We start from the raw sequence: 14,395 nt of genomic DNA on the forward strand, positions 1-14,395 counted from the left end.
GCACCCAACATAATTTGTGCGTCGTGCTACGTCACTTTACTTGCATGGGCCAAAGGGAAACAGAGGTTCATGAAATTTGCTGTACCAATGGTGTGGAGAGAACCCACCAACCATCTGGATAAATGTTATTTTTGTCTCACAGTAGTTAAGGGACATTCTAAAAAAAGCAAATACACAATAAGTTATCCCAATGTTAAATCCGCAATTAGACCTATTCCGCACGGGGATGAACTTCCACTTTCCGAGCCCCCTACCAACTGGGAAGAGATATGGCCAAAAGACTCTGATGATGATCATGACCTTGATGAACCATCGACATCAACATGTACATCCAAGGATCCAACGTTCATCCCTGACTGTGTTCGCGAGCCACATTTCATCCGGCAATGTGAACTTAATGACCTAGTCCGTGATTTGCACCTGACAAAACAAGAGGCGGAACTTCTGGGATCAAGACTCCAGCAGTGGAACTTATTGGATGCAGAAACGAACATATCAGTGTACAGGAAAAGGCATGTTCAATTTTCAAGCTATTTCTCAATGCAAGATAATGTGTGCGTATGTACGGATATAAATGGGTTGATGGCGGAGCTAGGAATTCCTTACGTTCCAGAAGAATGGAGGTTATTTATCGACGCGTCAAAGGTCAGCCTTAAAGCTGTTCTTTTACATAATGGAAATAAAAAACCTTCTATACCACTTGCGCACTCAGTGAAGATTAAGGAATCCTATGACACCATGTCAACTTTGCTAAATCTTATAAATTACAAGAACCATTGTTGGCAAATATGTTGTGATCTCAAGGTAGTTGGTATTTTATTAGGACTGCAGTGCGGTTACACGAAGTACCAATGTTTTTTATGTTTATGGGATAGCCGAGTTGATGACAAACATTATGAAGTGAAGGAATGGGAACCTAGAGTGAATTACGTACCTGGAGAATGCAACGTCAAATACGCTCCTTTGGTAGATCCTAATAAGATATTACTACCGCCACTTCATATCAAGTTAGGACTTATGAAAAACTTTGTCAAAGCCATGGACACATCTGGTGAAGGTTTCAAGTATTTGCGAGATAAGTTCCCTAACCTGAGTGATGCTAAGATTTCAGCGGGAGTGTTTATTGGTCCCCAAATTAGGAAATTAATGCTTGATGATAGCTTTGACAGCAAGTTAAACAGTGCTGAGCTAGCTGCCTGGACAGCATTTAAGTGTGTTGTGCGCAAATTTCTGGGCAATAACAAAGCTGAGAGTTACACAGAAATCGTACAGGACATGATACAGAAATACAAAGAGTTGGGTTGTAGGATGTCTTTAAAAATCCACTTTTTGCACTCCCACCTCAGCTTCTTTCCTGCTAACCTAGGTGCTCTCAGCGACGAACAGGGGGAAAGATTCCACCAAGATATAATGGCAATGGAGAAAAGGTACCAGGGACGATGGGATCCTTAATGATGGGGGACTATTGTTGGGGTCTTGTTAGAGAATGCAACATTTCTTACAAAAGAAGGAAGTAGTGTACGTTTTTGTAACCCAATGGAAGTTTCATATATTGTGATAGTTTTGATTGTCTTTTCATGACCTTTTGGTACATTTGTATTATTGTTTATTGTAAATTGTCACACTTGTAAATTATATTGTATTATATTTTATATATGTGTTTGTGGTAATAAAGCAAAACGTTTTACCTCAACTTAAGAGATCTGAAAGCATTACTATAAGGTGCAATAAACAGTACACACAGTATACATACAAACATATTTATTTCTCTAGAAAGAATAAAGCGATTATTACGAAACTTGGAGGGTTTGTTAAATATGAATCAAAGTATACTTAGGTATAATTTCTATGTTAGTATATGCAAGGAGACAAGATCTTGGGGTGTAAAATAAACGAAAAGGGAAATTTTTGAGGAATTTTCCCGAAAATCCCTCTGTTACGGGAAAATCGTACGTGATGGAGAAAAACCGAGTGCATATTCGAATTCAGCGCAAAAGTTCCTTTAAGAACAGGTATTTCCTTTTATGTAACAAAACCTTTGTTAACTAGTGTAATAGTAGTAAAACAAATATATTTTGAAACAAAGAGCTTAAAGCTGGTACGAAATCAGCAACACATTCTACAATTACTTTCTTTTGTTTCACAAAGTTCCATACTGGCCTTTTTGTACGTACTCCAATCCTATCCACTGCTCCCTTGAAACCATCAAAAAGGTGGCGCTAATGATAATATTTATATGACACTTATTTTAAGTTAAAACATCATACTGACAGTAATAGATAATCCTCAACTTTCCCACCAGTTGCATGCCCACTGTCACGGGCAGGACAAGTTTTCAAATTGGAATAAATCGAAATATATTATTAGCATTAGTCCAAAATTTGGTAAATGTGAAGTACACGTGCAAATTGTTACTTCTACTAAGTACGAACCACATTTTCAAATTTAGTAATTCAGTACAATAACTTATGGTAGTTTTCTGTCACGGGCAGGACACTCAAGTTGACGTTTATATCTTTAATGATATTATAAACAATTTTTATCCTGTAAAAACTTTTTCAACTGCAGCTTGTAGTAAAAGAAGCATCTTGAGTAGCTCGAAGTTACTTCAGCCAAACTAGCACAATATACCGTAAAATGTTGCCGATAACAAGAATAAAAAATTTCCTCGCAGCTGACATGTTAAAAATTCACAACTTAGACTTAAAATTTTATGTGAATTCTAAGTATAAAGAAATTTTTCTTTATGAAAAAGTAAATTTCGTTCTATTTACTTCATATATACGTAAAAATGCATTGGTTTCGACAGTTTTCGAAAATTTGAGTTCATGCTCACTTTCGCGTGGAATGGCTCTAAAGCAAACTCCTTAAAAGGTCATCAAAATAGGATATTTGATTTCCTTTCTTTAAAACAGAAACTTCTAGAGCACTAAATAAACTTGAGTCTCAATGTTAAGGTTTATAAATTAATGTCCGTATCTCATTTGACAAAATTAGAATCTTAATTGAAATTAATTGCATCGTATAATTATTACTTCTTCAGAAAGACAATGTGTTAGTTGGCATTGTTTTGTTAAAACGAGTCAGAAATTTATTACACAAATAATAATTTAAATTACTCATAAGGTTTCTAGCTGGTACATTTGACAGCTGATTAACCTATGACCTGTACATGTATAGGCAACAATAATGATTGCACTAAGCTTTTATAAATAAGAAGTGTTTGTTTACCTTTAATCATTACAATAAGAAGATTAAATAATAGCTATATCTTATTACTACAACAGTAGCGGTTTCTTTTAAGTCCTTGTTGTTGCTATGCAGACATTCGTCAAAGGACAAGCGTGATGCAAATCGAATAGACTGAGATGTTTAGTAAGTTGTGGCTATTATAAAAATATCTTTGAGTAGGAGGTTTACCTCGAAAGAATCTCCGCTTGTTAACGTTCCTATGCATCGATTCTAAGGACATGGTTTTCAGTAGCTGCTTTCTTTCTTCACATTCAATTGAGAAACATATCACATACGTTGGAAGAAGCGATGCGTTGCAATATTTACAGTATTGCTAACTACACTTAATTAACTGTAATTTTCATTTCATTGATGTACGATTTCATCTAATTTACTTTATCTGTTTCTTTGGATTAGACAAGTTTTCCATCCACTCAATAAATTCATATATGAGGGTCCTACGTTTTTCGTATTGAAGTTTTTTAGTCAGCTTGACCACTACCTGAAAGATAGCAATTAGGGCCTAGAGCTGAATGGTATTCACCAGGTTATAGTGTATACTAATGATGTAAATTTAAGAGGATGATAGGAAAACAATACAAGAAAATGCAGAGGTCTCATTAAACACTTGCAGAGACGTGGGTTAGAAGTAAATGCAGCGAAAACTATATATATGGAAGTTCGTCGGAATCGTAATACTGCATATGATGGATGTGTTAAAATGTCAAATAATACTTTCGATAAAGGGATACTTTCAAATATCTAGGATCAATATTAACAGACCAATACCATATTCATGAAGAAATTAAATGTCAACTAAAAGCAGGGAATTCGTGTTAATATTCAGTTCGAAATCTTTTGTCGTCGCGAATTCTATTGAGGAATTTGAAGCTTAATATCTATATCGTTATATATATATATATATATATATATATATATATATATATATATATATATATATATATATATATATATATATATATATATATATATATATAACGATAATCATGCCTGTTGTTCTGTACGGTTGCGAAGCATGGTCGCTTACTCTGAGGGAAGAGCGTAGACTGAAAATATTTGAGAATAAGATCCTGAGACGAATATTCGGACCCAAAAGAAACTCGAATGGAGAATGGGGAATTGCGGTAACTTCATAACGAGGAACTACATAATTTATACAGTTTACCAAGCATTTTTACCAACAAATTTAGGAAGCTCAGATGGACAGGTCATGTAGCCAGAATGGAAGAAACTAGGAACGCTTTCAAAGTAGAAATCCAATCGAAAAACGACCATTAGGAACACCTAGATGCAGATGGGAGGACAACATTAAGATGGATGTTGCAGAATTAGGAATACAAATTAGAAACTGGATCAATTTGGTTGAGGACAGAAGTCAATGGATAGCTTTCGTAAACGCGGCACTGAACCTCCACGTTCCATAGGTCATAGAGCTAATTAGTTAGTTAGTTAATCAGTTTTACTAACAATATTACGAGTATGCATATATTTAGAGCACTTACCTCTGGTACGTGAGATTCCTGGTTCGATCCTAGTTCTCGCCAAGCAAACACCATGTACGTGGATTTTCACGTGCTTCTCCCATTTCCTCCAACTTTTATTAATCCACTATCATCATCATCGCCCCATCAAGATCTCCCTTACCATCGGTACATACTCATGGCACATTAACTTAAGAAAAATGTATGTGTATATTAACGAATGATTCCTTGGATTCTGATGATTACGAATATTCATAACATAAGTCGTCCAAGGCTCGGGTAAGAAGATACAGGGTGTCTCAAAAATACGTGCACAATCAATAAGTCGCAAGTAGTATCAAAAAGCAAAGAAAGAGAGACAGAGGATAAGATTGTCAAAATATATCCAACATACTAACCCTTTAACTGTCACAATGTATTAGCAAAAACTCTATCCCTGGGGCCCAAACGTAATTTTGATTTTTCTAATTTTATTTGGACCGATTCTGTGTACTGCATGTGTACAATCTTCGAAAACAAAAAAGTGCGAGGCATCCATAAGTGCCACATGGCACAAATTTATAACAGTGAGGCATAGCGTTGATGTCTCATGGCGATTAATGTGTGAAATTTTAATTTTCTTTTTCCAATGTGTGAAGCTATGAAAGGCCTAGTAAAATACGTAACGAAAAGAGATTGGAATAATCCGCCACATATGTGTCACAATCACTGTGTGGAACGTGTACGTCTAGTACATGTATATTGGCACCCTGTCATAGACGTACGTAATTGAGGTCTGAAGAAGTGGCTCGCTCAGTCATCAAAAATATATTACCCGTGATTTCTATGTATGGTGACATATGAAAGTGCTCGTATGCACAATGCCATTGCGCTGTATTGAAGTGCTACTGGTCTATCGGGTACGATAATTTGGAGAACACCAGGAGTTTTGCAGTGCATGTGATTCTATGTGGTACTGGGCTGAGTATCCATTCGTGTAAATAGTGTACATTTTGAGTATTTCTTGTAACGTCTCACCGTATTTGTTCGTTATGCTGCTGTATGTTCATGAGCCAAATAGGTTGTTTTTGCTACCAACTATACATTATTCGGCGTAAGCTCTAAACTGCGATAAACAAAGCCACGTGAAACTAAATCTCGCTGATTTGCTGTTGTCCTACCGACGCTTGTACTCCTCCGCAAAATAGTTCATGTGATTGCATTATTACTTTTACTATGAAGCTTCATATAAAACTGCTATATTATTATACATGACAAAAATATAATACGGATTATCTAATAATACTGCAATCGAGTGTGACTAATGAAACAATAGAAATAAACACTATGCTGTTGTAAGTATCTGGACAACACGAGACAGTATTATCAAAATGCACGTGTATAATTTGCTCCTCCCCGTGGGGAGTGGGAGTGAAACATCATTAGCCAATCGTATTTGTGACAAGCGGAAGGATACAAATATTTTGTTTATCGGAGTTTAGAGCTTACGCTGAACAATGTATAGTTAGTGCAAATAGAATTCGCTCTCTTGTTACATACTGTATCGTATTACTCAAGACTTATGATATTGTAAGCATTTTGATCCTCATGACTCAAGTTATCATTATATATATATATAGGGTATTACAAAAAAATTCACATTATTTTGAGAATAGATTCCTCACATCAAAATAAGAAGAAAAGTTCATATGGACGTGTGGTTAGAAATGCATAGTTTGGTAGTTATAGGATGCCAAAAACATGAAAAAAAATTAAATGTCCATAGTTCCACTACTATAGGACCAAGACATCACTGAGGAACTAGTACGTGAACTACCCAAATATCCATCTTTTAGAGCCTCGGTACTTGCATAATCGTTTTAGAGAGGCTGTTTGAGAGTATTTGATCACTCTCCATCTATCTCACTAAAACTTGATGTGCAAGTACTAGAATATTCTTAAATATGGATATTTGGATAGTTCACATACCAGTTCCTCAGTGATGCCTTGGCCCGACTACGATAGGTCCCATAGTAGTGGAGCTATGAACTTCTAAAATTCAGTTATTTCACGTTTTCGGCACCCTATAACTCCGAAACTATCCACTTTTGAGCACAGATCCATATGAACATTTTTGTTATTTTGATGTCAGGAATCTATTCCAAAAATATTGTGACACATTTGTGTAACACCCTGTATATATGAACGGCTTGGGGGGGGGGGGACATAATGGTATGTTACACTTTTCTAACTTGCAAGTAAACCGGAGGAGGTCAACTTTCCCATTATAATTCAATGCACTGATTCATACCAAGCAATTTCCTGCTTATCTACAGGCACATTTCCATACCTACATACTGTTCAGTGGAATCCATTCCACTCAATAACTCAATTTTACCTGAAGTGGCGCTTAACATTATGTTCGCCGGGGCCGCTCATATCGAAAAAGAAACTAGAAGAAAAATTAGAAGAAATAAGTATCAATTACATGTACACGTTCAAATATTAATATTTAACCAGTTAAGAGTGCTCCAAGAGTAACCAACTTTAAAAGAATTATTTTTTCTTATTAACTTCTACAAGGTTTATAACAATTGTTCTGATGTACTTTTTAAATTATACTCATTAAACAATTCTTGTTATATATATATCCATTTATAATTTCCTTAAGTATTAAATTTTTTCCACGTGTTTTGTTTACGAGTTCTGTTAAAAAGTTCTACGGATATATTGCTTTACGAAGATACATGCTCAAAATTGAAAAGTTCGCAAAATATCATCTCTCTATGACTTACGGTTCCCGAGATATGGCTTCTTAAAACTCCAGAAATTCGAACTTTTTTGTCCAATATCTATGGATTATAGTTTAGCGTCCCTTTCAGCAGCGAGGCTATATGAGCCAATATCTATGGAATGGTGGCCACCGGTTACTATTTGGTACCAAATGTTCATACTCTTAGGTATTGATCAACACCAATACGATCTCTCTATGACTTACGGTTCCCGAGATATAGCTCATTAAATCTCCCGAAATCGGAACATTTTGGACCAATATCTCAGAACGGTGGCCAATAGGCCAGTGCCCACCGGTTACTACTTGGTACCAAAATGTTCACCATCCTTTTAGGTATTGATCAACACAAATATAATCTCTCTATGACTTACGGTTCCCGAGGTAAGTTGCTCCTTAAATTTCCCGAAATCGGAACATTTTGGGCCAATATCCCGGGAACGGTAAGAGTGACTCGAAAAATTCCATACAGAGAGACATAGAGAATTCAGTAACGAACTTTTTAAAGTCTTTGAAAATTCCGAAGCTTGTTTATTCTTTGCATGAGAGTGCATAATATATAGTATAATTATATTTGAGTATCTAAAGTTTGCAACCATGAGTAATAGAGTTTCATTACTAGTTTGAAAATGTTCAAAAAAATAAGTAAAAAAGAAAAAGAAAGAAAAGAGAGAAAGAGGGAGAGAATATAAAAGTAGAGTAAATGTAATGCAATTCTGCAAATGATCCAACTTCGTCAAGGACGCTTTAAAACAAGAAGTAGTTGCGTTGCCGGTGAGCAAAATAAACATAAATGGGGAACGAGAAGAAGAATGCGTGAGAATTATATGTAGTATGCGGGCAGAAGCGGGAAAGAGGGAGAGTAATTCGTGACTTCCAAATTAGTCCTTCTTCCATGGAGATATTACATCGCGAAAGTAAGAATTTTTTTTAAAAAATGATTTTTTTTTAAAAATGTCACTTGGCATAAATATGAGTTGCTTCTAGCTACTAACAAGACTTCGTTTACGAATCTACATAAAATTTATTTATTTGAGGATCATCGCTAAATTATCCCCCACTTGTTGGATTTTAGTGATATAAAGAGAATGAAGAACACACACAAACGCCCCCCCACACACACACAAAAAAAAGTAGTGTCTGCGAAATACAGTACTACTAAATTTACTAATAAAAAGTATTTTCCTTGTCCGATAGTTGTAACGTCATAAAATGCGCACCCAAATTTCTAATCTATAATAAAAGGTTTCGAAACAGTTATTTGGTTGTATTTAGTAACAATCCGTATACTATCTGACTTACTTTCCACATTTTTAAATATTCTTTACTGACTTCAAGTTATCCAATAAGTGCATAACAAGTGAAAAAAAATGAAATCTTGAAAAAAAAATGAGATGAAATCTTTGAGTTTAACGTCCTAGATTATGCCATTTAGGCTAAGGGAGACCATGATTACGTCAAGTGAATGATTATGGAAAAATTGGTGCAATTAGAAAGTGGGAGGAAACAGAAGCACCCTCGAGAAAACCCACGGGCACGATGTTGTCCACTATAAGCTTACTTGACGAGGATCGAACCAGGGACCCTACGCTTCGGAGGTAAGCGCTCCATCACTTTAAAAAGCACTTCCTGACTTATTTTCTACTTCTACAACTTTTCAGAACTACTAGACTCAACAGGAACATGAACACAGAAACATCAAGAACAGTTAAAATTCCACAGAGGGATTCAAACTCCCAATAGGTTTCACCTCACGATTATCAGCTTAACGCTTCAGACCGCTCGGCTACACCCACCGTCCACCACTGAGCCATCATGCCCCCACTACAAGCTAATGGAAGAACAATTTTATAGCTACAAGCTAAGGTAAGAACTATTTTATCGCTATAAGCTAATAAAAGAACAATTTTAACGCTACAAGCTAATGGAAGAACAATTTTATCGCTACAAGCTAAGGGAAGAACTATTTTATCGCTACACGTTAATGGAAGAACTATTTTATCGCTACAAGCTAAGGGAAGAACAATTTTATGGTTACAAGCTAAGAGAAGAACGATTTTATCGCTACAAGCTAAGGAAAGAAAATTAACTCTTAAAACGAATTTATATCTTAATTCTTGTATACAAGATTTATCAATCATCAACAGCCTCAATTGCTCAACATTTAGCATATGCTAAAAAGCCGAAAAAACAATGTATATTTTACTTTTTAGTTATAGAGTCTATATTTAATTGTCTTTAATAAGTTATTACCATAGTCCATAGTTTTTCAATTTTTCTTGTGTCGTGAACCTCTTGTAGCGACTATTAATTCTCTGCAGCCCTCCATGAAATGAAGAATGATTTTTTTAAAAAATATATTTAACATATCATAAAAATGAAATAATAAATTACAATTTTACAACACTAAATGCGTCATTTATGACTCCAATACTGGTATAAACGGAGGTATTCGAAAAAAATACAAGCATATCAGTTAAGTTTAATATGAGTTCAACACTGAATGTGATGGATGATGCATCTTTCAGACCAGATTGGAAATTTTGTTGTATCTTCTTATCTGTTGGCATTCTATTCTCAATCTCTTGAAACGTAGGTAATGTATCATACATCATAAATATCCCAGGTGTAATCAAGATGGTAAGATAAAGTTTAATAAAAGTAATCTGATGGACCTTCGGGATCCGCGAAACTCAGGTTGAAAAACGCTGATTTACACTACTCTTTATTTCATTTTAAAGCTGAAGAAAACTGAAAGGGAAATTTGTTTTTATATAGTTATTTTTTGTTCTTTGTTTTGTTGATATTAATAATCTCTAAGGAGTACAACGATAACATTTATAATGTATATGTTGATATGGACAACAGCCCGTATCGTATGATATCATTTCTCTTTATGGAAAGACCTGAACATTTAATTTTTAAATTTTGTGGTCAGACATGTATAAACATGTTTCTTTTTCTAGACAGTTCTGATATAATAGGTAAAGAAGCCATTTCAACTATAAAGAAGTAATTTTGTAAAATTAAAAGATAAATGCAGAAAATCTTCGGAAAATACATCAATTTAAATATATTTTATCTTGAGTGTCATCATTGAACATTTAGTGAGTAAACTATGTTTTAATTAGTTACAGAAATTCTGAAATAACGAACTTAGGGCTAATATATACATGTTACGGAAGATCATTATGTATTGTATGTCTGTACGCATTGAAACATAAAAGAAAGAACTTGTCCTTGATACAGACTTTGTTATAAATACGAACAAATAAAGAAAGAAAAAGAAAAGATAAAAGAAATAAAAAATAGTCATTACGAAGCCATACACCATGTTTAAGAAGTCATGCTCTTGAACATTAATAAACGTGAACAAAACAAAAACAAATGACGATTGATTTTTCTTGTTAACAAGCTTTTAAAATAATGTCTTTTTCTTTTTTTTTTAAAAAAAAATGAAACGATAATAACAGGAAACTGACAAAAACAAGGTCAAAACGTGGAAACAATTCATTTTCTTACTACTGTTCTTATTTAATGATAATTTAAGCTTTATTTTGTTTTTTCAAACAAAGAATGCTACCAAGTAATTTAAAAGTTACACAATTTCGCTATAAGACACAAGATGCAAAAGTACGTAATTAATATGCAATCGCTTCAGGCGTTAGGTCATTTTTATACATAATATTTTGATGAACGAAAAACATGAAGCATTTATCTCAGGACTTAATATTCGAAATTAAATAATTTTGATGTTCAAAATACTGTTTTCACACAGATAACTACTGTAACCTTAGAAATCTTTCAAAAGAAAAATGTAAAAGGTTGGATATTTTTCATATAAATTTTAGTATTTTATAGTTGTACAGCGTTAATTACAAGCTTCGGTGGGTTAAGATAAGAAAAATTAGTAATATGTTCCAATAGTCAGTCACTTTTTACTAGAGATGCAAAAAAGACGGCTTTTTTGAATCGATGGTTTTTTTTCACATAAAAAGCCGGCTTTTTGGGAAAAAAACGAGAATTTTGGAAATTTTGGCCTTTTTCATTTTCATGATTTTTCTATCTAAATAGCTTTCTTCTAGTATATTCTATAGTTAGATAAGAATTCCATGACCTAAATGCGATATTTCGCTCTGAAATTCACCATTAAGATGATTAAGATGGATGGAGCACATGTTTTACAAATTAAAGCTAACATGAAGAATGTAGTATTTGAGGGCAATTTTAGAGGCTATTTAACTTTATTTTAACTTTTGAGTTATCGACATCTTTTTTCTTCTCTAGTTCATTTTAGTTTGTCATCCGTGTTTCATTTCTAAGGGCTTTTAGTACTCTAGCTTTTAGCGCAAAAGTTAAACTTGCCCGTTTTTCTATTTATCCGTCAAAGCGTACGTTTTTCAATATATTGTCAAGCCGTACTTCCACATTTCTGTTATACTGTAGCTGTGAAGTGATTTTCCGGACACAACCTTGAATACCAATTTATACAAATAATCAGTAGCGGATCTAGAAAAATACTTTAGGGGGGTTTTTCTGATTGTTTCGTTTCCTAAAAAGTCCTAATTTTATTTGGGAGGTGCTTGAAGTTTATGAGTACAGGCATAACTAATATTTCGTTTCGTTTATATGTTTAGCAATAATTTTCCGGATACAACCTTAAAAATCATTTTATACTGAGAATCAGTGGCGGATTTAGAAAAGTATTTTGGGAAGGGATTTTCTTACTAATGTTTAGTTTTTCTAAACACTCGTAATTTTTATTTGATGGGAGCTTAAAGTTTATGAGTAAAGGCATAACTAATAGATATTTCGTTTGTTGCAGACATTCCGTAACTTTGGGGAACGGGCTTCAGAACCGTCCCCCTAACCTTCGCAAAACCGTCACTGCTGGTAATTAGTAATAATAACGATTTCAAAACAATAAGAAAGGAAGTCGGCCAACTCACAGCACACGCACTATTTCTACATTCACAGATGGAATGAAGAAAAGCTTTGTCAGAATGGTCGAATGCTGGTTGAATCCCGGACTTCGCGATAGAAGCGTAAAAGCTAATCACTCAGTCATGTTTGTTGTGCAGTTGTATTTAGCTTCACTTAAATATATTCCGAAGTCCTTTTTTATTGGAGGGGGGGGGGAGTTCCGTAATGATATGTTGAATCCCTCTTGTTAAAAATTCAGAAAACTTGAGGATTGGGTAAACTGTGATAGTGGTTATATAAAACTAAACTGTAGAATTTCAAGAATATACAGAACCAAAAGCTCTAGATGTGCAGCCTTTAAGTGTATCATATAAATCTAAGTATTTCTCTTATGTTTTACTTTAATTTTATTTTGTTTCAAAAAGAGGGTATGGAATATTTTGAAGTAAAAATGCTACATACTATTTTGCTAGTTATTTGTCTATTTTTTTAAAAAGAAGTGTTTACTTTTAGGGTTGCCTGGTTTACACCAACTTTTTTTTTAATAACTGGTTTAAGCCAAAAAAAAAAATTAGAAAGAATGAAAAATGCGAATCGTGTGAACTTCATGGTGACGTTTCCAGATATCAAACCACCTGCAATAGTTTTATTTCCCTTTCACCTTTTAATCAAGGTGCCCCATGTTCAATTCTCGGTCGAACCACAACCCTTCTTTCATGCGTAAACCAAGTATTGGTTCGGATGTCAGTTTAAGCGAAAGTCTTCTCCTTGATAACCTCGGTATTTCGTAAGGATGTTAAGCCTAAATATACGAAACGAAACCAAATTGTATATTTCTGCATGCCTGAATGCCTGTTGTTTTATAAAGAAGCCAAGATTGCTTAAATATATTGATAGAAATTGGCAAAATTTATCGATTGCCTACGTAGCTTCCAACATTAGCTTCGATTGGATTTTCAATGGTATCTACATACTAAATTTGTAATTTAATACCTCAGTTTTAGCGTACTGATTATGATACATTGACCTTTGAATTTTACATGCAAAGCAATAACAGGATTTTCCCGTTATTGTCTTACATTTCAAGTAATGACGTGATTTTCTCGATGGCTAGGGCGGGAGATTTTCAATTTAAGAAATTTACTGATCGGACTTCTTTAAGCTTATGGGAGTTCTTCCGGCATAACCCCGATGTTGCATAATAACACCAAGGCGAAACAAAATCATTTCTGTGAACATGTAATATAAATACATAAAGCAAAAAATCTAAATCAAAAAAGCCTGGTTTAAACATCCCCCAAAAACGGGTTTTTTGCATTTTCAAAAACAACCATGGTTCTTGCCAACTCTGCTTACTTTTGTATATAGGAGGTTAAACAATTCTTATTATATTCATTGGTTAATCCTGGGGAATTCATAATGTAAATATGTTGAAGAAAAATTGTTTGAAATATCTTTTCGAAATTCATAGTTTATTTTCGAGGTTTTATATTATTATCAGCATCAACCACTAATTAAATGACTTTTTGTGTTACAGAGAAACGAAACAAAGTCTGCTTTATCAATTTAAAGCAGAATTTTGAAAAAAGCTCAAAACTTCCCTAGCAAAAAAACGAAGCAGAAAAAACCGAGTTTTTTTTTTCAAAAAAGCCGGTTTTTTCCGAGCCCTTGCATCTCTACTTTTTACTATTGCTTAAGTGCTGTCTGATATCAGTCATTTTCGATGATTTTTACATACTCCCCGTCCCCCAAGTTGGAATTTGGATTTAAATGGCATTGGAAGTGTCACTGTTCATCTCAGCAACCCTGAAAACTATAGATGCGACACTAATATCGGTCATTTTCGATCAAGTTTCACCGTCAAAATGAAATAATAAAACCATCCCAGACCCGAACCTCATTCTATGCTAAAAATTTGATCGAGATCGGTTCAAGAGTTATTAAGTCAGAAGTATAGAGTAATTAAATC

The 14,395-nt window shown here is 34.2% G+C and overlaps 1 long non-coding RNA gene across 7 annotated transcripts in view; it reads left to right on the plus strand.

The window, feature by feature from the left end:
* Nucleotides 1-14,395, plus strand: part of LOC145676115 (uncharacterized) — a 357,332-nt gene that overhangs the window by 44,377 nt on the left and 298,560 nt on the right. For 4 of the 7 annotated variants that reach the window (XR_014129290.1, XR_014129294.1, XR_014129298.1 and 1 more), the window contains exon 2: nt 9,165-9,369. The exons of 2 other annotated variants lie outside the window; for them this stretch is intronic. This is a non-coding gene — a long non-coding RNA (uncharacterized LOC145676115). Of the gene's footprint in view, nt 1-9,164; nt 9,370-14,395 lie in introns of those variants that run through there. One more of the 7 variants, XR_014129297.1, reaches the window with a different exon arrangement.

This window comes from Thermobia domestica, chromosome 18, assembly GCF_964235325.1.
Source record: "Thermobia domestica chromosome 18, izTheDome1.hap1.1, whole genome shotgun sequence".
Taxonomy (NCBI): Eukaryota; Metazoa; Arthropoda; class Insecta; order Zygentoma; family Lepismatidae; genus Thermobia; species Thermobia domestica.